A 22133-nucleotide genomic window follows, 5' to 3' on the forward strand; every position below is an offset into this window, starting at 1 on the left:
TTACTGCTATCGGCTTCCAAAGATTTGCCTATACATCCAACTTGGAGGTAATCCAAATAATGCACAGGTGCATAGTGCGGGACCAGCCTATGGAATAAAAGTTTGAGGGAGTTCCTCCCTTCTAAACTCCTCTGTGGTATTGTGCTCCACACATACAGTCAAAAATAAAACTACGACTGGGGCTTTTATTGCTCAATCTAATTTATACTGATTAAAGAAAATCCATATGGACACATGTTCCAACAAAAACAATAGGCCTATAGCAAATGCAGCCTAAGGCATTCATTTTCACATGATAGTAGCACTTTTTGATAGCACTCAAAGTGGCAGGTAGCCTAGTGGTTAGAGCGTTGGACTTGTAACCGAAAGGTTGCAAGATCAAATCCCCCGAGCTGACAAGGTAAAAATCTGTCATTCTGCCCCTGAACAAGGCAGTTAACCCACTGAATACCATTCCATGAGAGCAGCATTTATTTTTCAACTCAAAACAATGTGCCCAATCAGTCCAACATGACAACAAAATAAACATGAACAATAAAGTAGGCTAATAAGTCATTCGATTTTGGGTTATGCTCAGGTAAAACCATTTTACTAATCTACATTTCCATATTTCCAAGTCCTATTATTGAAGATCAAGAGGTATTTAATTAATTGGAATGACTGGAAATCCGCCAGACTTGTTGTTCATATAAAGACAGCCTAATCATATTATTATCTGTATTGACGCAAAAAGTTATGGGTTAGAGCTACATAACCCATAAAGTAAAATGCAACATCCCATTTATGGCCAGCTATGTAAACTCTAACATTGATTTATCCTGCAATAGATTTTGTTCAATTGGTAATATTTCTTTTTGTGTTATTCTAATGCCTCTTAACGGGAAGGTCATCTAAAAGTAACTGAAAGTAATCAGATTACGTTACTGAGTTTGGATAATCCAAAAGTTACAATTTTGGACAGGTAACTAGTAACTCTAACAGATTACATTTAGAAAGTAACCTACCAAACACACATAACAAAACATGTAGATAAATTAGCAAACCACAGCTTATCACTATTTGTGGTTCTCAATATGACCAGACAAGTGTGTATATTGTAGTCACAGAGCTTGGTTCACCAGTTTGTTTTCTGTTATAAGTATTGTCTTTTACAGTACATTAAATAGAGCCACCTGCTGTCAGCGACCCCTACTGACACCTTCCAGAGAGCAATGGAACTGCTGAGACAGACAGGACACGATGGTTAGGTCAAAGAAGAACATCACACTGGAGGGTAGCACTTATACAGTACAATTTGTAAAACTTGCGACACACTTACTCTCCAGTCACCTTCCAGAGAGCAGAAGGCTCTCTACAGTACATATAAGCACAATTATATTACATTGAAAGTAGTCCATTAAAACCCTCCTGCTGTTGGTTCGGGCAATGCTGGTGCTGTAAAGGCCTTGGTACTTACATAAACCTCTCTTAGTTAAGTTGATGCTGTAGCTGATGTCAGTTTGTAAGTACAGAGTATGATGCTCTTCTCTGCTTCCGGGGGAGTCGGTGCTGTTGGTTCTGCTGTTGGTTCTGCTGTGGCCGAGGGGCTGATCCAGCCGTGGTGTGTGTCGGCTGCAGGGCGAGCTGGCCAGGGGAGAGAGGACATCGGCGGCAGGGAGGAGCTGAGGAAGATTTGAACTGGGAAGGGAGCAGAGAGGACCGGCAGCATCCACGGCCTCCCCCTGGGCCATGCAGTCCTCCAGGATGTGCGGAAGGCTCTGGAGGTGTGTGTGTGTTTGTATGTGTGTGTGGGTCAGCTAGACAGGAGACGGGGCCATGGGAGATTTAAAAGGTGTTTTGCTAATTAGGTTTGGCAGAGAGTCAGGTTCTATTATCCTTTAATGTGTGTGATCGGGACCTTTGCTTTCAAGGGTATTCCCTCCCCTGAAGAGGTATTACATTGGGCTCGGCACAAACAAACACACTCTCTCCCACTCTGGGCTTATTGGGGTAGACAGAGGGCAGAGGCAGACCTGCAGTGAGACATGTCTTCCCACCTTGAAATTTTGTTTTACTGCAGGGCAATTTGAGGGATCAGAGAGCTGTGCCTGTGTATTATTCAAGGGCAGCAACTGGTCTTCAGGTTTCCCAAGTATCTTTGAATTAGTGATCTCTAAATAAGTTCCTGGAGGGCTGTCGAATAGCTTTCAGGCTTACATCTTAGTATCTCCAGTATCTGCAAGATGTTGGCGACAGAGAGGGTCGCCTCGCTTCTAGTCCTTAGGAAACTATGCAGTATTTAGTTTTTTTATGTTTTACATTGTTAACCCAGAAAATCTTAAGTGTTATTACATACAGCTTAGCGACGTCAACTTACCAGCACTACGACCAGGAATACGACTTTCCCGAAGTGGATCTTTTGTTCGAACCACCCAAGGCATTCAAACTGTTTCCAGAGGCTGACCCAAAACAACGTCGACACAGAAGAGGTAGACGGAGGGGGCCTTCTGGTCAGGCTTTCGGAGGCGCGCACACCACCCACTGCTTCCGAGTATTTTACTTGCTAATGTCCAGTCTCTAGATAACAAGGTAGACAAAAAAAAGGCTAGGGTTTCTTTCCAGAGAGACATCCGGGATTGTAACATACTCGGTTTCACTGCTAGCGGTCATCAGCTAACCTTTAGCTCGGAAAACTCTCACCAGTTTGCACAACGCGATTCAAACCAGAGCATACTGGACATATTTTCTCTCCATATCCCCGGATTCCTACCGCAAGCTCTGAACATTTTCACCTGGATCATCGCAGCTAGCTAGCTGCAATCTGAATGGCTACTCCTGGCTAATGTCTCTTTCCCGAAGCAAGCACCAATTAGCCTGGAGCTAGCCCATGCTAGGCCCATCTCCCGGCTAGCTGAAGAGGTCCATCAGCCACTCCTGGGCTACAATACCTATTTTGCCAATTGGCCTGGACCCCTTGTACTGCCGGTTTGGAGCCCCACTGATCCTTCACGACTGGACTATCGACGTAATCTGCCCGAGGGGGTTCTTCAACTGGCTACAACGTCGCAACGTCCCCTGAATGCCCATCTGCTAGACTGCTAGCCGCGGCGTGCTAGCTGTCTAGAGCATATTGGACTGTAAGCTGAATAGGTCCATCGGCCTATTTCTTGGGCCACTATACCTATTTTGCCAAATGGCCTGGACCCCTTTTACTACACGGAGCACTGCTTATCCTTCACGACTGGACTACCGACGTCATCTGCCCGAGGGCTTTTTTTTCAACTGGCCCCTCCGTCACGACATTCCCTGAATGCCCATCTGCTAGCCTGCTAGCCGCGGCCCGCTAGCTGTCTAGAGCATATTGGACTGTTAGCTGAAGATATCCATCAGCCAATTTCTTGGACCACTATACCTATTTTGCCAATTGGACTGGACCCGTTTACTACACAGAACCCTACTAATCCATCACGACTGGTCCGCCGACACAACCGCACAAGGAGGCTCCGCACGAGGAGGCTATAACAGACTTCTGTCACGACATCCCTCTAAGGCCCTTCTGCTAGCTTGCTTGCCCCGGCCCGCTGGCTGTCTGAATCGCCGTGTCTCTAGCCAGCCTAACTACTCACTGGACCCCTATGATCACTCGGCTACGCATGCCTCTCCCTAATGTCAATATGCCTTGTCCATTGCTGTTCTGGTTAGTGATTATTGTCTTATTTCACTGTAGAGCCCTGCTCAATATGCCTTAGCTAACACTTTAGTTCCACCTCCCACACATGCGGTGACATAACCTGGTTTAACTTCCCACCTGACCAACATCCGGTGAAATGGCAGAGCGCGAAATTCAAACTACAGAATTATAAATATTTAACTTTCATAAAATCACAAGTGTAATGCATCAAAATAAAGCTTAACTTCTTGTTAATTCAGCCGCTTTGTCAGATTTCAAAAAGGCTTTACGGCGAAAGCACACCATGCGATTATCTGACGGACAGCACCCCGCATACAAAACCATGAAAAACATATTTCAACCAGGCAGGTGCAACACAAAAGTCAGAAATAGCGATATAATGAATGCTTTACCTTTGATGATATTCTTCTGTTGGCACTCCAAAAGGTCCCAGTTACATCATAAATGGTCCTTTTGTTCGATAATGTCCTTCTTTATATCCATAAAAACTCAGTTTAGCTGGCACGCTTCAGTCAATAATCCACCCAGTTTCCCTCCATCAAAATGCATACAAAATGAATCCCAAACGTTACTAATAAACTTTTCCAAACAAGTCATTCTAATCTCCTTTGCATTAGTGTAGCCTCTTCTGTAGCCTGTCAACTATGTGTCTGTCTATCCCTGTTCTCTCCCCTCTGCACAGGCCATACAAACGCTTCACACCGCGTGGTCGCTGCCACTCTAACCTGGTGGTCCCAAGCGCGCACGACCCACGTGGAGTTCCAGGTCTCCGGCAGCCTCTGGAACTGCCGGTCTGCGGCCAACAAGGCTGAGTTCATCTCAGCCTATGCTACCCTCCAATCCCTAGACTTCCTGGCGCTGACGGAAACATGGATTACCACAGATAACACTGCTACTCCTACTGCTCTCTCCTCGTCTGCCCACGTGTTCTCGCATACCCCGAGAGCATCTGACCAGCGGGGTGGTGGCACTGGAATCCTCATCTCTCCCAAGTGGACATTCTCTCTTTCTCTCCTGACTCATCTGTCTATCTCCTCATTTGAATTCCATGCTGTCACAGTTACCAGCCCTTTCAAGCTTAACATCCTTATCATTTATCGCCCTCCAGGTTCCCTTGGAGAGTTCATCAATGAGCTTGACGCCTTGATAAGTTCCTTTCCTGAGGATGGCTCACCTCTCACAGTTCTGGGTGACTTTAACCTCTCTAGGGAAGGTGGGACGAAATCGTCCCACCTACGTAACAGCCAGTGGAATCCTGTGGCGCGTTATTCGAATACCTTAATAATGCTATTACTTCAATTTCTCAAACATATGACTATTTTACACCATTTTAAAGACAAGACTCTCGTTAATCTAACCACACTGTCCGATTTCAAAAAGGCAAAAAAGCTAGCATATAATGTCACAAAAAACCAAACCACAGCTAAATGCAGCACTAACCTTTGATGATCTTCATCAGATGACACGACTAGGACATTATGGCATACAATACATGCATGTTTTGTTCAATCAAGTTCATATTTATATCAAAAACCAGCTTTTTACATTAGCATGTGACGTTCAGAACTAGCATACCCCCCGCAAACTTCCGGTGAATTTACTAAATTACTCACGATAAACGTTCACAAAAAACATAACAATTATTTTAAGAATTATAGATACAGAACTCCTCTATGCACTCGCTATGTCCAATTTTAAAATAGCTTTTCGGTGAAAGCACATTTTGCAATATTCTAAGTAGATAGTCCGGCCTCACAGGGCTAGCTATTTAGACACCCACCAAGTTTAGCCCTCACCAAAGTCAGATTTACTATAAGAAAAATGTTATTACCTTTGCTGTTCTTCGTCAGAATGCACTCCCAGGACTTCTACTTCAATAACAAATGTTGGTTTGGTTCAAAATAATCCATAGTTATGTTCAAATATCCTCTGTTTTGTTCGTGCGTTCAAGACACTATCCGAAGTGTAAAGAAGGGTGACGCGCCCGACGCGTTTCGTGACAAAAAAATTCTAAATATTCCATTACCGTACTTCGAAGCATGTCAACCGCTGTTTAAAATCAATTTTTATGCCATTTTTCTCGTAAAAAAGCGATAATATTCTGACCGGGAGTCTGTGTTTTAGTACAAAGAGAGAGAAAATAAAAACATGGGGTCGCCTCCTGCACGCGCCTCAGTCTCATTGTCATCTGATAGACCACTTACCAAAGGCGCTAATGTTTTTCAGCCAGGGGCTGCCTCGACATCATTCAGCTTTTTCCCGGGTTCTGAGAGCCTATGGGAGCCGTAGGAAGTGTCACGTTACAGCAAAGATCCTAAGTTTTCAATAAAAAGAGTCAAGAAGCCCAAGAAATGGTCAGAGAGGGCACTTCCTGTACAGAATCTTCTCAGGTTTTTGCCTGCCATATGAGTTCTGTTATACTCACAGAAACCATTCAAACAGTTTTAGAAACTTTAGTGTGTTTTCTATCCAAAGTCAATAATTATATGCATATTCTAGTTTCTGGGCAGTAGTAATAACCAGATTAAATCGGGTATGTTTTTTATCCGGCCGTGTAAATACTGCCCCCTAGCCCTAACAGGTTAACCTCCCCAGGTCTACATTTGACTCATTCCTCTCTGCCTCCTTCTTTCCACTCCTCTCCTCTTTTGACCTCACCCTCTCACCTTCCCCCCCTACTCACAAGGCAGGCAATATGCTGGACCTCATCTTTACTAGATGCTGTTCTTCCACTAATCTCATTGCAACTCCCTCCAAGTCTCCGACCACTACCTTGTATCCTTTTCCCTCTCGCTCTCATCCAACACTTCTCACTCTGCCCCTACTCGGATGGTATTGTGCCGTCCCAACCTTCGCTCTCTCTCTCCCGCTACTCTCTCCTCTTCCATCCTATCATCTCTTCCCTCTGCTCAATCCTTCTCTAACCTATCTCCGTATTCCTGCCTCCTCAACCCTCCTCTCCTCCCTTTCTGCATCCTTTGATTCTCTATGTCCCCTAACCTCCAGGCCGGCTCGGTCCTCCCCTCCTGCTCCGTGGCTCGACGACTCACTGCGAGCTCATAGAACAGGGCTCCGGGCAGCCGAGCAGAAATGGAGGAAAACTCGCCTCCCTGCGGACCTGGCATCCTTTTACTCCCTCCTCTCTACATTTTCCTCTTCTGTCTCTGCTGCTAAAACCACTTTCTACCACTCTAAATTCGAAGCATCTGCCTCTAACCCTAGGAAGCTCTTTGCCACCTTCTCCTCCCTCCTGAATCCTCCTCCCCCTCCCCCTTCCTCCCTCTCTGCGGATGACTTCGTCAACCATTTTGAAAAGAAGGTCGACGACATCCGATCCTCGTTTGCTAAGTCAAACGACACCGCTGGTCCTGCTCACACTGCCCTACCCTGTGCTTTGACCTCTTTCTCCCCTCTCTCTCCAGATGAAATCTCGCGTCTTGTGACGGCCGGCCGCCCAACAACCTGCCCGCTTGACCCTATCCCCTCCTCTCTTCTCCAGACCATTTCCGGAGACCTTCTCCCTTACCTCACCTCGCTCATCAACTCATCCTTGACCACTGGCTACGTCCCTTCCGTCTTCAAGAGAGCGAGAGTTGCACCCCTTCTGAAAAAACCTACACTCGATCCCTCCGATGTCAACAACTACAGACCAGTATCCCTTCTTTCTTTTCTCTCCAAAACTCTTGAACGTGCCGTCATTGGCCAGCTCTCCTGCTATTTCTCTCAGAATGACCTTCTGATCCAAATCAGTCAGGTTTCAAGACTGGTCATTCAACTGAGACTGCTCTTCTCTGTGTCACGGAGGCTCTCCGCACTGCTAAAGCTAACTCTCTCTCCTCTGCTCTCATCCTTCTAGACCTATCTGCTGCCTTTGATACTGTGAACCATCAGATCCTCCTCTCCACCCTCTCCGAGTTGGGCATCTCCGGCGCGGCCCACGCTTGGATTGCGTCCTACCTGACAGGTCGTTCCTACCAGGTAGCGTGGCGAGAATCTGTCTCCTCACCACGTGCTCTCACCACTGGTGTCCCCCAGGGCTCTGATCTAGGCCCTCTCCTATTCTCGCTATACACCAAGTCACTTGGCTCTGTCATATCCTCACATGGTCTCTCCTATCATTGCTATGCAGACGACACACAATTAATCTTCTCCTTTCCCCCTTCTGATAACCAGGTGGCGAATCGCATCTCTGCATGTCTGGCAGACATATCAGTGTGGATGACGGATCACCACCTCAAGCTGAACCTCGGCAAGACGGAGCTGCTCTTCCTCCCGGGGAAGGACTGCCCGTTCCATGATCTCGCCATCACGGTTGACAACTCCCTTGTGTCCTCCTCCCAGAGTGCTAAGAACCTTGGCGTGACCCTGGACAACACCCTGTCGTTCTCCACTAACATCAAGGCGGTGACCCGATCCTGTAGGTTCATGCTCTACAACATTCGCAGAGTACGACCCTGCCTCACACAGGAAGCGGCGCAGGTCCTAATCCAGGCACTTGTCATCTCCCGTCTGGATTACTGCAACTCGCTGTTGGCTGGGCTCCCTGCCTGTGCCATTAAACCCCTACAACTCATCCAGAACGCCGCAGCCCGTCTGGTGTTCAACCTTCCCAAGTTCTCTCACGTCACCCCACTCCTCTGCTCTCTCCACTGGCTTCCAGTTGAAGCTCGCATCCGCTACAAGACCATGGTGCTTGCCTACGGAGCTGTGAGGGGAACGGCACCTCCGTACCTTCAGGCTCTGATCAGGCCCTACACCCAAACAAGGGCACTGTGTTCATCCACCTCTGGCCTGCTCGCCTCCCTACCTCTGATGAAGCGCAGTTCCTGCTCAGCCCAGTCAAAACTGTTCGCTGCTCTGGCACCCCAATGGTGGAACAAGCTCCCTCACGACGCCAGGACAGCGGAGTCAATCACCACCTTCCGGAGACACCTGAAACCCCACCTCTTTAAGGAATACCTGGCATAGGATAAAGTAATCATTCTAACCCCCCCCCCCCCCCCCCCCTTAAAAGATTTAGATGCACTATTGTAAAGTGGTTGTTCCACTGGATATCATATGGTGAATGCACCAATTTGTAAGTCGCTCTGGATAAGAGCGTCTGCTAAATGACTTAAATGTAATGTAAATGTAATGTAAATGTTTATAATCAAACCTTAGGTGCCCTAATACGTAAATAAACAATACAATTTAAGACGGAGAATCGTTATTGTCTTTACCGGAGGAAAATACCAAAGAACGCACTCTCATTCACACACTACAGACAAAAATGGGAGCCACCTAGAAAAACTACAATTTCTGGCTCATTTATCCAAAAACCAGCCTGAAACTCTTTCTAAAGGCTGTTGACATCTAGTGGAAGCCCTAGGAACTGCAATCTGGGAGGACTTCGCCTTGTAATAAAAGTGACAGCCATTGAAAATAGTGGTAGACTGATTTTTTTGGGGGAGGGTATGGTTTGCCCTCGGGGTTTCACCTGCCATATCAGTTTTAGAAACTTTAGAGTGTTTTCTATCCAAGCTTCTGAGCCTGAGTAACAGGCAGTTTACTTTGGGCACGCTTTTCATCCGGACGTGAAAATACTGCTCTCTATCCAAGAGAGGTTAAATTATGTTTCTAGAGACAGTATCTCTCTCATCATCACTCAATTCCTAGGTTTACCTCCACTGTATTCACTTCCTACCATACCTTTGTCTGTACATTATGCCTTGAATCTATTCTATCGCGCCCAGAAACCTGCTCCTTTTACTCTCTGTTCCAAACGTACTAGACAACCAGTTCTTATAGCCTTTAACCGTACCCTTATCCTACTCCGCCTCTTCCTCTGGTGATGTAGAGGTCAATCCAGTCCCTGCAGTGCCTAGCTCCACTCCTATTCCCCAGGTGTTCTCATTTGTTAACTTCTGTAACCGTAAAAGCCTTTGTTTCATGCATGTTAACATTAGAAGCCTCCTCCCTAAGTTTGTTTTATTCACTGCTTTAGCACACTCTACCAACCCGAATGTGCTAGCTGTGTCTGAATCCTGGCTTAGGAAGACCACCAAAACCCCTGAAATGTCCATCCCTAACTATAACATTTTCCAACAAGATAGAACTGCCAAAGGGGGCGGAGTTGCAATCTACTGCAGAGATAGCCTGCAGAGTTCTGTCTTACTATCCAGGTCTGTACCTAAACAATTCAAGCTTCTTCTAAAAGTCCACCTTTCCAGAAACAAGTCTCTCACCGTTGCCGCTTGCTATAGACCACCCTCTGTCCCCAGCTGTGCCCTGGACACCATATGTGAATTGATTGCCCCCCATCTATCTTCAGAGCTCATGCTGCTAGGTGACCTAAACTGGGGCATGCTTAACACCCCGGCCATCCATCAATCTAAGCTTGATGCCCTCAATCTCACACAAATTATCAATGCCCCATTCAAAAAATGTAGAACCAGGAACAGATATAGCCCTTGGTTCACTCCAGACCTGACTGCCCTTGACCTGCACAAAAACATCCTGAGGCGTACTGCATTAGCATCGAATAGCCCCCATGATATGCAACTTTTCAGGGAAGTTAGGAACCAATATAAACAGGCCGTTAGGAAAGCTAAGGCAAGCTTTTTCAAACAGAAATTTGCATCCTGTAGCGCAAACTCTGGTTAGGCTATTGTCATGTTATCCACAGCGTTGGTGACTAACTGTGCTCCTGGCAACAATTTAATTATGCTCTTTTGCCAAAGTTTACTTACACCGGCCATAATCATCCGGTGTTGAGCGTTCATAAATTCATCAGTTATTCTGTGCTCTTCTACACTCAGATGAGAATGTTCTGAAACAGTTGTTGCAGTGACGTTCTATTGAAATGGATACTTGCACACTGGAGTCTTTTTGTTAAGTGTTAATAGCAATACATTAAAAAAAGCTGTGTTAGACAGGATTACCCTACACATACTGACCTGCTCAAATAGACAGAAGACCTCTATATGGCAGACCAATCCAAACTCACCTCTCGGCATTTCCAGCTCACTCATTATCTCAGCCAATCATGGCTAGCGGGAAGGTTGACTTTTTCTGTGGCTTAACCAACTAGGCTCGTAATTTAACAATTTTATTCGTATTTACAGATGGCATACAAGTTTGTTATTAAGGCACATGAAAGTTCACAAAAGAATGTATATTCAAAAGGTGTGAAGTAGTGACCTGCAACATACCTGAAACGGGTCACATTTGGCCACTTTAGTTGTGATACAAACCTTATCAAACCATACAGGCCTATGGGCTAGGCTACATGAGGTGTGCGACTATGATTTGAAAATTTGCTAAAATAAAGGCATGTGCTGTTTCTTGCCTTAAGCTGGGCATCATTCACAAGTGACAATATATCATTCACAAGTGACAGGCTATTGATGTCACTTATCAGACTATTTTAGATTTAATCTTGTCTTTACATATACTAAATACTATATGTGTGAAAATTGTTTTGGTTTAGAATGGACCATTATCTTGCATGTTTCTCGAACAGGGGCTGGGGGGAAAAATACATGTCATCTATGCACTTAAATAACGAATGGAGGATGCTTTTCACGTGGTTCATTTTCATGCCAGCCAGGTAGGCTATACTCAGTTGTAGAGCAAAGCAATGTGCTTAATATTTGGAAAGTTGAGAAATAAACATCGTAGGAATCCCAAATACAAAATCTATTTTGATTTGTTTAACACGTTTTTGGTTACTACATGATTCCATAAGTGTTATTTCATAGTTTAGATGTCTTCAATATTATTCTACAATGTAGAAAAAGTAAAAATAAAGAAAAACCCTGGAATGGTACTGTACGTCAGCACATCTGGATAAAAGTCACTTTATCAGTGAATTACTAACTGTACTTAATGGTTCTCTTTCAGAACAGTATATAAGAATGGTTCTCCATTTACAACATACAGTCCAGGTGTATATATCAGATACAGTGCATTCGGAAAGTATTTAAACACCTTCCTTTTCTTTTCTCATCAATATACACACAACACCCAATAATGACGAAGCCAAAACAGTTTTTTTTGCAAATGTATTAAAATAAAAAACTAAAATACCTTATTTACATAGGTATTCAGACCCTTTGCTATGAGTCTCGAAATTGAGCTTGGGTGCATCCTGTTTCCATTGATCATCCTTGAGATGTTTCTACAACTTGATTGGAGTCAATCTGTGGTAAATTCAACTGCTTGAACATGATTTGGAAAGGCACACACCTGTCTATATAAGGTCCCACAGTTGACAGTGCATGCCAGAGTAAAAACCAAGCCATGAGGTTGATGGAATTATCCTTAGAGACAGGTTTGTGTCGAGGCACACATCTGGGGAAGGGTACATAAACATTTCTGAACCATTGAAGTTCCCCAAGAATACAGTGGCCATTCTTAAATGGAAGAAGTTTGGAACCACAAAGACTTTTCCTAAAGCTGGCTGCCTGGCCACACTGAGCAATCGGGGGAGGAGGGCCTTGGTCAGGGAGGTGAACAATAACCCAATGGTCACTCTGACAGAGCTCCAGAGTTCCTCTGTGGAGATGGGAGAACCTTGCAGAAGGACACCCATATCTCCAGCACATGACAGCTCGCTTGGAGTTTGCCAAAAGGCACCTGAAGGACTCTCAGACCATTAGAAACAAGATTCTCTGGTCTGATGAAACAATGATTGAACTCTTTGGACTGAATGCCAAGCGTCACGTCTGGAGGAAACCTGGCACCATCCCTACTGTGAAGTGTGGTGGTGGCAGCATCATGCTGTGGGGATGTTTTTTAGCGGCAGGGACTGGGAGACTAGTCAGGATTGAGGGAAAGATGAAAAGAGCAAAGTAGAAACCTCGTGTAACCGCGTGTAACAACGCCAGCCCAGGACCTCCGCAACCTGCGTCTTCACCTGCGGGACTGTCTGATACCAGCCACCCGGACAGCTGAAGAAACTGTGAGTTTGCACAACCAAAGAATTTCTGCACAAATTGTTAGAAACTATCTCAGGGAAGCTCATCTGCATGCTCGTCGTTCTCACCAAGGTCTTGACCTGACTGCAGTTCGGCATTGTAACCGACTTCAGTGGGCAAATACTCACCTCCGTGTTCTCCACAGATCAATCTTGGTTTCAACTGTACCGAGAAGAGTGTGTATAGCACCGTGTGGGCAAGCGGTTTGCTGATGTCTACGTTGTTAACATAGTGCCCCATGGTTGCGTTATGGTATGGACAGGCATACGCTCTGGACAATGAACGCAATTGCATTTTATTTATGGCAATTTGAATGCAGAGATACCATGGCCCATTGCCGTGCCATTCACCCAAAGCCAACACCTCCTGTTTCAGCATGATAATGCTCTGCCCCATGTCGCAAGGATCTGTACACAATTCCTGGAAGCTGAAAATGTAAAATTTTACAGGAGTTAATATTATATTAGGCTAAGACCTACAGTCAGTGTCCAGATTTCAGTTACTATTCCATTTAACATTTCCCTTGACATGCCATATTTGACGTCCCCATCTTGTGACTGTAAAATTTCAGGGTTGGGGAGGAACTCTTGTGTTAGAAATTCTGTAGGAAGAGAGACAGCAGATTCTTTCAAACAACAACTTTATTATAAGATTTGTAAAAATGAAGCAATCAACCACATCTAAGAATAATTCAGAGTTCAAAGCTTCCCGAACAGAGTTGTCTTTCTCCTTTTATAGAAAGTACATGCTTTTATGTGACAGCTATGTGACAGTTAGCAGATGTGCAGAAACAGGCCCTGGGATGAGAGTGGCAAAAAGTAATTTAGCTTGTCTGTGTAGATCAATATATAGCTGATATCGCCACCATTTCTCTGTTCCTCCTTACACTTCCCACATATAAACTCAGCAAAATAAGAAACGTCCCTTTTTCAGGACCCTGTCTTTCAAAGATCATTCGTAAAAATCCAAATAACTTCACAGATCTTCATTGTAAAGGGTTTAAACACTGTTTTCCATGCTTGTTCAATGAACCATTAACCTTTCTGGGAAGGGGGTTCCGCTAGCGGAACACCTGGCCTATAGCCAGTGAAATTGCAGGGCGCCAAATTCAAACAGAAATCCCATAATTAAAATTCCTCAAACATACAAGTATTATACAACATTTTAAAGATAAACTTCTCGTTAATCCAACTACAGTGTCCGATTTCAAAAAGGCTTTAAGGTGAAAGCACACCATGCGATTATGTTACGTCAGCGCCTAGCCACAAAAAAACATACAGACATTTTCCAAAGAAGGAGAGGTGTCACAAAAGTCAGAAATAGCGTTAAAATGAATCACTAACCTTTGATGATCTTCATCTGGTGGCACTCCCAGGACTCCATGTTAGACAATACATGTTTGTTTTGTTCGATAAAGTTAATCTTTATGTCCACAAACCTCATTTGAAATTGGCGTGTTATGTTCAGAAATGCATTGTCTCAAACAAACATCCAGTGAAAATGCAGAGAGCCACATCAAATTACAGAAATACTTATCATAAACATTGATATAAGATACAAGTGTTATACGATTAAAGATACCCTTCTTGTTAATCCAGCCGCTGTGTCCCATTTCAAAAAGGCTTTATGGTGAAAGCACACCATGCGATTATGTTAGGTCAGCGCCTAGCCACAAAAACCATACAGCCATTTTCCAACCAAGGAGAGGTGTCACAAAAGTCAGAAATAGCATTAAAATGAATCACTCACCTTTGATGATCTTCTTCTGATGGCACTCCCAGGTCTCCATGTTAGACAATAAATGTTTGTTTTGTTCGATAAAGTTAATCTTTATGTCCAAATACCTCCTTTTTGTTTGCGCGTTTAGTCCAGTAATCCAAATGCACAAAGCGCGGACACAAAGTCTAGAGGAAAAGTAAAAAAAGTTCAATTTGAGCTCGAAGAAACATGTAAAACGATATTCAATAATGTTTCAACTGGACAATACTGTTTTCATTAGAAAGGACAGGGAACGGAGCTCGCGCTCACGCGCGTGACTAATCTGAAGGCTTTCAACTGGGCCATCTGCTTAGAGTGGTCTTATTCGCTCCCCTTTCACAATAGAAGCCTGAAACAACTTCTAAAGACTGTTGACATCTAGTGGAAGCCTTAGGAAGTGCAATCTGACCCCACAGACACTGGATATTTGATAGGCATTCACTTGAAAACTCCAAACCTCAGAATTCCCACTTCCTGGTTGGATTTTTCTCAGGTTTCTCCTGCCATATGAGTTCTGTTATACTCAAAGACATTATTTTAACAGTTTTGGAAACTTTAGAGTGTTTTCTATTCAAATCTACTAATTATATGCATATTCTAGCTTCTGGGCCTGAGTAAAAGGCAGTTTACTCTGGGTACGCTTTTCATCCAAACTTCCCAATGCTGCCCCCTATCCCTAAAGAGTTTAATGAACATACACGTGTGGAACGGTCATTAACCTCTTGGGGCTATGTGGGACGCTAGCGTGCCACCCGTGGTGCACCCTATCAACAACAGGTGCATTTCAAGAGCGGCAAATTTGAAACCAAATAAATGTCAAAATTCACATTTTTCAAACATACAACTATCTTACACCCTTTGAAAGATAAACATCTCCTTAATCTAACCACGTTGTCCGATTTCAAAAAGGTTTTACGGCGAAAGCATAAAGTTAGATTATGTTAGGAGAGTACATTGACAATAGCTGTGTGTAATGTTTTGTCAATTCAAAGACAGGCGTCACCAAAACCATAAAACCACCTAAAATGATGCACTAACCTTTTACAATCTCCATCAGATGACACTCCTAGGACATTATGTTAGACAATGCATGCATTTTTAGTTCTATCAAGTTCATATTTATATCCAAAAACAGCGTTTTACTATGGCGTTGATGTTCAGAAAATCGTTTCCCTCCAATAACCGGCAGTCAAGTCAGCACCACAAATTAAATAATTAAAATTAGAAAACATTGGTAAAATATTATATTGTCATTTAAAGAATTATAGATGTACATCTCTTGAACGCAATCGACTTGCCAGATTTAAAAATAACCTTACTGGGAAATCACACTTTGCAATAATCTGAGCACTGCGCCCAGAAAAATACGCTTTGCGATACATACAAACGGCCATGTTGGAGAGATCTAAAATCGAAAAAACTATGTAAATAATCCATTACCTTTGATTCTCTTCATCAGATGTCACTTCCAGGAATCCCAGGTCCATAACGAATGTAGTTTTGTTCAAAAAAGCTCATCATTTATGTCCAAAAAGCTCCGTGTTGTTAGCACATGATCTAAGCCCGCCGGACTTCACTTCATGAACGAGGGGAAAAAATATATTTACGTTCGTTCAAACATGTCAAACGTTGTATAGCATAAATAATTAGTGCCTTTTTTAACCAGAACATGAATAATATTCAAAGTGGACGAATGCATTCTCTTTTAAAACGTTTTGGAACGAGGGTACCCAACATGACCTCGCGCCAGAGTCTAATCGGCCATCACCGTTCCAAGGCTCTTGTTCGGTCAGATCTCATAGTAGAAGATTCAAAACACTTTGTAAAGGCTGGTGACATCTAGTGGAAGCAATAGGAAGTGCCAAAACATTAATCAGCCCCTGTGTGTTTCAATGGCATTGGCTTAAAGGTAATTCAACACATCAGGTATCCACTTCCTGTCAGAAAATGTCTCAGGGTTTTGCCTGCCAAATGAGTTCTGTTATACTCACAGACACCATTCAAACAGTTTTAGAAACTTTAGGGTGTTTTCTATCCATATATAATAAGTATATGCATATTCTAGTTACTGGGTAGGATTAGTAACCAGATTAAATCGGGTACGTTTTTATATCCAGCCGTGAAAATACTGTCCCCTAGCCCCAAAAGGTTAAGACACAAACATCTTACAGACGGTAGGCAATTAAGGTCACAGTTATGAAAACTTAGGATACTAAAGAGGCCTTTCTACTGACTCTGAAAAACACCAAAAGAAAGATGCCCAGGGTCCCTGCTCATGTGCGTGAATGTGCCTTAGGCATGCTGCAAGGAGGCATTAGGACTGCAGATGTGGCCAGGGCAATGAATTGCAATGTCCGTACTGTGAGAAGCCTAAGACAGAGCTACAGGGAGACAGGACGGACAGCTGATCGTCCTCACAGTGGCAGACCACGTGTAAAAACACCTGCACAGGATCGGTACATCCGAACATCACACCTACGGGACAGGTAGAGGATGGCAACAACAACTAACCGAGTTACACCAGGAATGCACAATCCCTCCATCAGTGCTCAGACTGTCCGCAATAGGCTGAGAGAGGCTGGACTAAGGGCGTGTAGGCCTGTTGTAAGGCAGGTCCTCACCAGACATCACCGGCAACAACGTCGCCTATGGGCACAAACCCACCGTCGCTGGACCAGAAAGGACTGGCAAAAAGTACTCTTTACTAACAGGTCGTGGTTTTGTCTCACCAGGGGTGATGGTCAGATTCGCCTTTATCGTCGAAGAAATGAGCGTTACACCGAGGCCTGTACTCTGGAGTGGGATCGATTTGCAGGTGGAGGGTCCGTCAGTGTCTGGGGCGATGTGTCACAGCAGCATCAGACTGAGCTTGTTGTCTTGCAGGCAATCTCAATGCTGTGCGTTACAGGGAAGACATCGTCCTCCCTCATGTGGTACCCTTCCTGCAGTCTCATCCTGACATTACCCTCTAGCATGACAATGCCACCAGCCATACTGCTCAATCTGTGCGTGATTTCCTGCAAGACATGAATGTCAGTGTTCTGCCATGGCCAGCGAAGAGCCCGGATCTTAATCCCACGTCTGGGACCTGTTCCCCCCAGAAATGTCCGGGAACTTGCAGGTGCCTTGGTGGAAGAGTGGGGTAACATCTCACAGCAAGAACTGGCAAATCTTATGCAGTCCATGAGGAGGAGATGCACTGCAGTACTTAATGCAGCTGGTGGCCACACCAGATACTGACTGTTACTTTTGATTTTGACCGCCCCTTTGTTCAGGGACACATTATTAAATTTCTGTTAGTCACATGTCTGTGGAACTTGTTCAGTTTATGTCTCAGTTATTGAATCTTATGTTCTTACAAATATTTACACATGTTAAGTTTGCTGAAAATAAACGCAATTGACAGTGAGAGGACGTTTCTTTTTTTGCTGAGTCTATAAGGGCACAAGGCGAGACCCAAATGCAGACACAGGAAGCAGATGGTTGAGCTCCGATATTTATTACACCAAAAGGGGTAATCAAAAGGCAGGTCTGGGACAGGCGAGAGTTCATTTTTTTCACCTTTATTTTTACCAGGTACGCTAGTTCAGAACAAGTTCTCATTTGCAACTGTGACCTGGCCAAGATAAAGCACAGCAATTCGACACATACAACAACACAGAGTTACATATGGAACAAACAAAACATACAGTCAACAATACAGTAGAACAAAAGAAAACAAAAAGTCTATATACAGTGAGTGCAAATGAGGTAAGTTAAGGCAATAAATAGGCCATGGTGGCGAAGTAATTACGGTATAGCAATTAAACACTGGAATGGTAGATATGCAGAAGATGAATGTACAAGTAGAAATACTGGGGTGCAAAGGAGCAAGATAAATAAATAAATAAATACAGTATGGGGATGAGGTAGGTAGATAGATGGGCTGTTTACAGATGGGCTATGTACAGGTCCAGTGATCTGTGAGCTGCTCTGACAGCTGGTGCTTAAAGCTAGTGAGGGAGATATGAGTCTCCAGCTTCAGAGATTTTTGCAGTTCGTTCCAGTCATTGGCAGCAGAGAACTGGAAGGGAAGACGACCAAAGGAGGAATTGGCTTTGGGGGTGACCAGTGAGATATACCTGCTGGAGCGCATGCAACGAGTGGGTGCTGTTATGGTGACCAGTGAGCTGAGATAAGGCGGGGCTTTACCTAGCAGAGACTTGCAGATAACCTGGAGCCAGTGGGTTTGGCAACGAGTATGAAACGAGGGCCAACCAACAAAGCGTACAGGTCGCAATGGTGGGTAGTGTATGGGTCTTTGGTGACAAAACGGATGGCACTGTGATAGACTGCATCCAGTTTGTTGAGTAGAGTGTTGCAGGCTATTTTATAGATGACATCACCGAAGTCGAGGATCGGTAGGATGGTCAGTTTTACGAGGGTATGTTTGGCAGCATGAGTGAAGGATGGTTTGTTGTGATATAGGAAGACAATTCTAGATTTAATTTTGGATTGGAGATGCTTAATGTCAGTCTGCAAGGAGAGTTTACAGTCTAACCAGACACCCAGGTATTTGTAGTTGTCCACGTATTCTAAGTCAGAGCCGTCCAGAGTAGTGATGCTGGACGGGTGAGCGGGTGCAGGCAGTGATCGATTGAATAGCATGCATTTAGTTTTACTTGCGTTTAAGAGCAGTTGGAGGCCACAGAAGGAGAGTTGTATGGCATTGAAGCTCGTCTGGAGGTTAGTTAACACAGTGTCCAAAGAGGGGCCAGAAGTATACAGAATGGTGTCGTCTGCATAAAGGTGGATCAGAGAATCACCAGCAGCAAGAGCAACATCATTGATGTATACAGAGAAGAGAGTCGGCCCGAGACTGCCAGAGGTCCGGACAACAGGCCCTCCGATTTGACACACTGAACTCTATCGGAGATGTAGTTGGTAAACCAGGTGAGGCAATCATTTGAGAAACCAAGGTCAGAGTCCAAATGGTACCAGGGGATCGGCAAGTTCGAGGTCAGGACAGGCAGAGGTTCAGTGAACATGTCCGAGTCCAAACAGTACAAGGGGATAGGCAGGCTCGAGATCAGAACAGGCAGAGTGGTCAGGCAGGCAGATTCGGGGTCAGGACAGGCAAGGGTCCAAACCAGGAAGGCTTGGAAAAAACAGAGACTGTGGAAAACTAGGCGCTAGGAGAAACACTAGCTAAACAAGACAAACTGGCACAGCGAGACAGGAAACACAGGGAGAAATACATTGGGGACTAATGGGGAAAACAGGAGACACCTGGAGGTGGGTGGAGACAATCACCAAGACAGGTGAAACAGATCAGGGCGTGACAACATAGCTAAATTCCTGCCGATCGTAAACACAGGAGGTCACATACTGCGGTCGCACCCAACACTATGCTAACTGCTAATTTTACTATGCAAACAGTTTTAACCCTTTTGCTAACCTATCCCTTATGCTGCTATTGTTACTATTCTAACTGTTATCTTCCACACTTTATGGACTTTTAGCTGAGTGGCTATGCACTGCACCTGTCTAATGGCAATGTGCCAGGATAGAGCATCCATAATGCAGCAAGGATAAAGGTAATTTTCACATGGGTGTGGACCAAATGGCTTCTCCAGCAGCAGATGGGACAGAAGTTGGACATTGATGACGAGGTACAGTAACATAACAGCCCAGGTCTCCCTTGGGAAGTAGGTTTTCTGACCTCAATGGGACTTCCTGGTTAAAGTCAAGTTAGTCAATATGAGGAGCTGTTTATGTATTCTTACAAAAAGGGGTTATTCCCCAAGCTCTGTATGTCAGTGCAGTGATGTGAGAAGACGTGATTTATCACCCAACCATCTATAATCAATAAATCATTATTTTAACTTAGTTACAGTGCCACAAGGAGAGAATGAATAATTTATTAATTTCAAATGTCAGTCTCATTGATCTGTGCCTGTCAGAGATAGCATTGTTAACAAATCTCTATGGTTTTAACTGGTAAGCCACAGTAGCATTGTGATAAAATATTTAGGTGTATCTATATTTGACATTTTAGTCAGTAAGGAGACAATCTTGTTCAGAGCAAATTACAGGAGCAATTAAGGTTAAGTGCCTTGCTTTGGTGACAAAACGGATGGCACTGTGAAAGACTACATCCAGTTTGCTGAGTAGAGTGTTGGAGGCTATTTTGTAAATGACATCGCCGAAGTCAAGGATCGGTAGGATAGTCAATTTTACGATGGTATGTTTGGCAGCAGGATAAGTGAAGGTAATCAGAACGTTTGTTTCAAGTTTTAATCTCACTTGCACAAGTACAGTACAGTGAAATGCCTTTCTTGCAAGCTCCAAACACAACAATGCAGTAATAAATATCAATGTAGCACTAAAAATAACGTAAGGTAGAACAAAACACACATGAAATAAGAAGAACACAAGAAAGTAAGAAGCTATATACAAGGTCAGTTCCAATACTATATTTACAATATGCAGAGATACTGGAGTGATGTTCAACGAGCACGCGTCCATACTTTTGGTAATGTAGTGTATTTTTATGTGCAACCCAATCCAGTGATCTTAATGAATTTTGGGTTGACAATTAGACTATAGTTGCTATATTTTACCTCCAAATATGACTCCAGAATATTTTGTACAACAGAGACGAATTACATTCATCTTTATGTGCAATAACTAATATCATAGGCTAACTCATTTGGGAAATTCAAAACACATTAACTAGATATAATATAATACCCATTGCTAGTAGCCAAGTATTCATCGAACAGTACATTTTAATTTCCTAATAAAAACTTTGCAGTTGTAGATGTAAGAAGTTAATGGTTATCTTCAAGGCTTTAACCTCGTACATCTAGACGTTCCGCTAGCGGAACACCTGCTCCAATATCCAATGATGGGAGTGGCGCGAAATACAAACTCCTCTAAAATCCGAAAACTTCCATTTTTCAAACATATGACTATTTCACAGCATTTTAAAGACAAGACTCTCCTTTATCTAACCACACTGACCGATTTCAAAAAGGCTTTACAGCGAAAGCAAAACATTAGATTATGTCAGCAGAGTACCCAGCCAGAAATAATCAGACACCCATTTTTCAAGCTAGCATATAATGTCACAAAAAACAAAACCACAGCTAAATGCAGCACTAACCTTTGATGATCTTCATCAGATGACACACCTAGGACATTATGTTATACAATACATGCATGTTTTGTTCAATGAAGTTCATATTTATATCAAAAACCAGCTTTTTACATTAGCATGTGACGTTCAGAACTAGCATACCCCCCGCAAACCTCCGGTGAATTTACTAAATTACTCACGATAAACGTTCACAAAAAACATAACAATTATTTTAAGAATTATAGATACAGAACTCCTTTGTGCAATCGAGGTGTCCGATTTTAAAATAGCTTTTCGGTGAAAGCACATTTTGCAATATTCTGAGTACATAGCCCGGCATCACAGGGCTAGCTATTTAGACACCCAGCAAATGTAGCACTCATCAAAGTCAGATTTACTATATGAAAAATGTTATTACCTTTGCTGTCTTCGTCAGAATGCACTCCCAGGACTTCTACTTCAATAACAAATGTTGGTTTGGTTCAAAATAATCCATCGTTATATCCAAATAGCGGCGTTTTGTTCGTGCGTTCAAGACACTATCCGAAGTGTAAATAAGGATCACGAGCATGGTGCAATTCGTGACAAAAGATTTGTAAATATTCCATTACCGTACTTCGAAGCATGT

This window comes from Salmo salar, chromosome ssa18 (genome assembly GCF_905237065.1).
Source record: "Salmo salar chromosome ssa18, Ssal_v3.1, whole genome shotgun sequence".
Taxonomy (NCBI): Eukaryota; Metazoa; Chordata; class Actinopteri; order Salmoniformes; family Salmonidae; genus Salmo; species Salmo salar.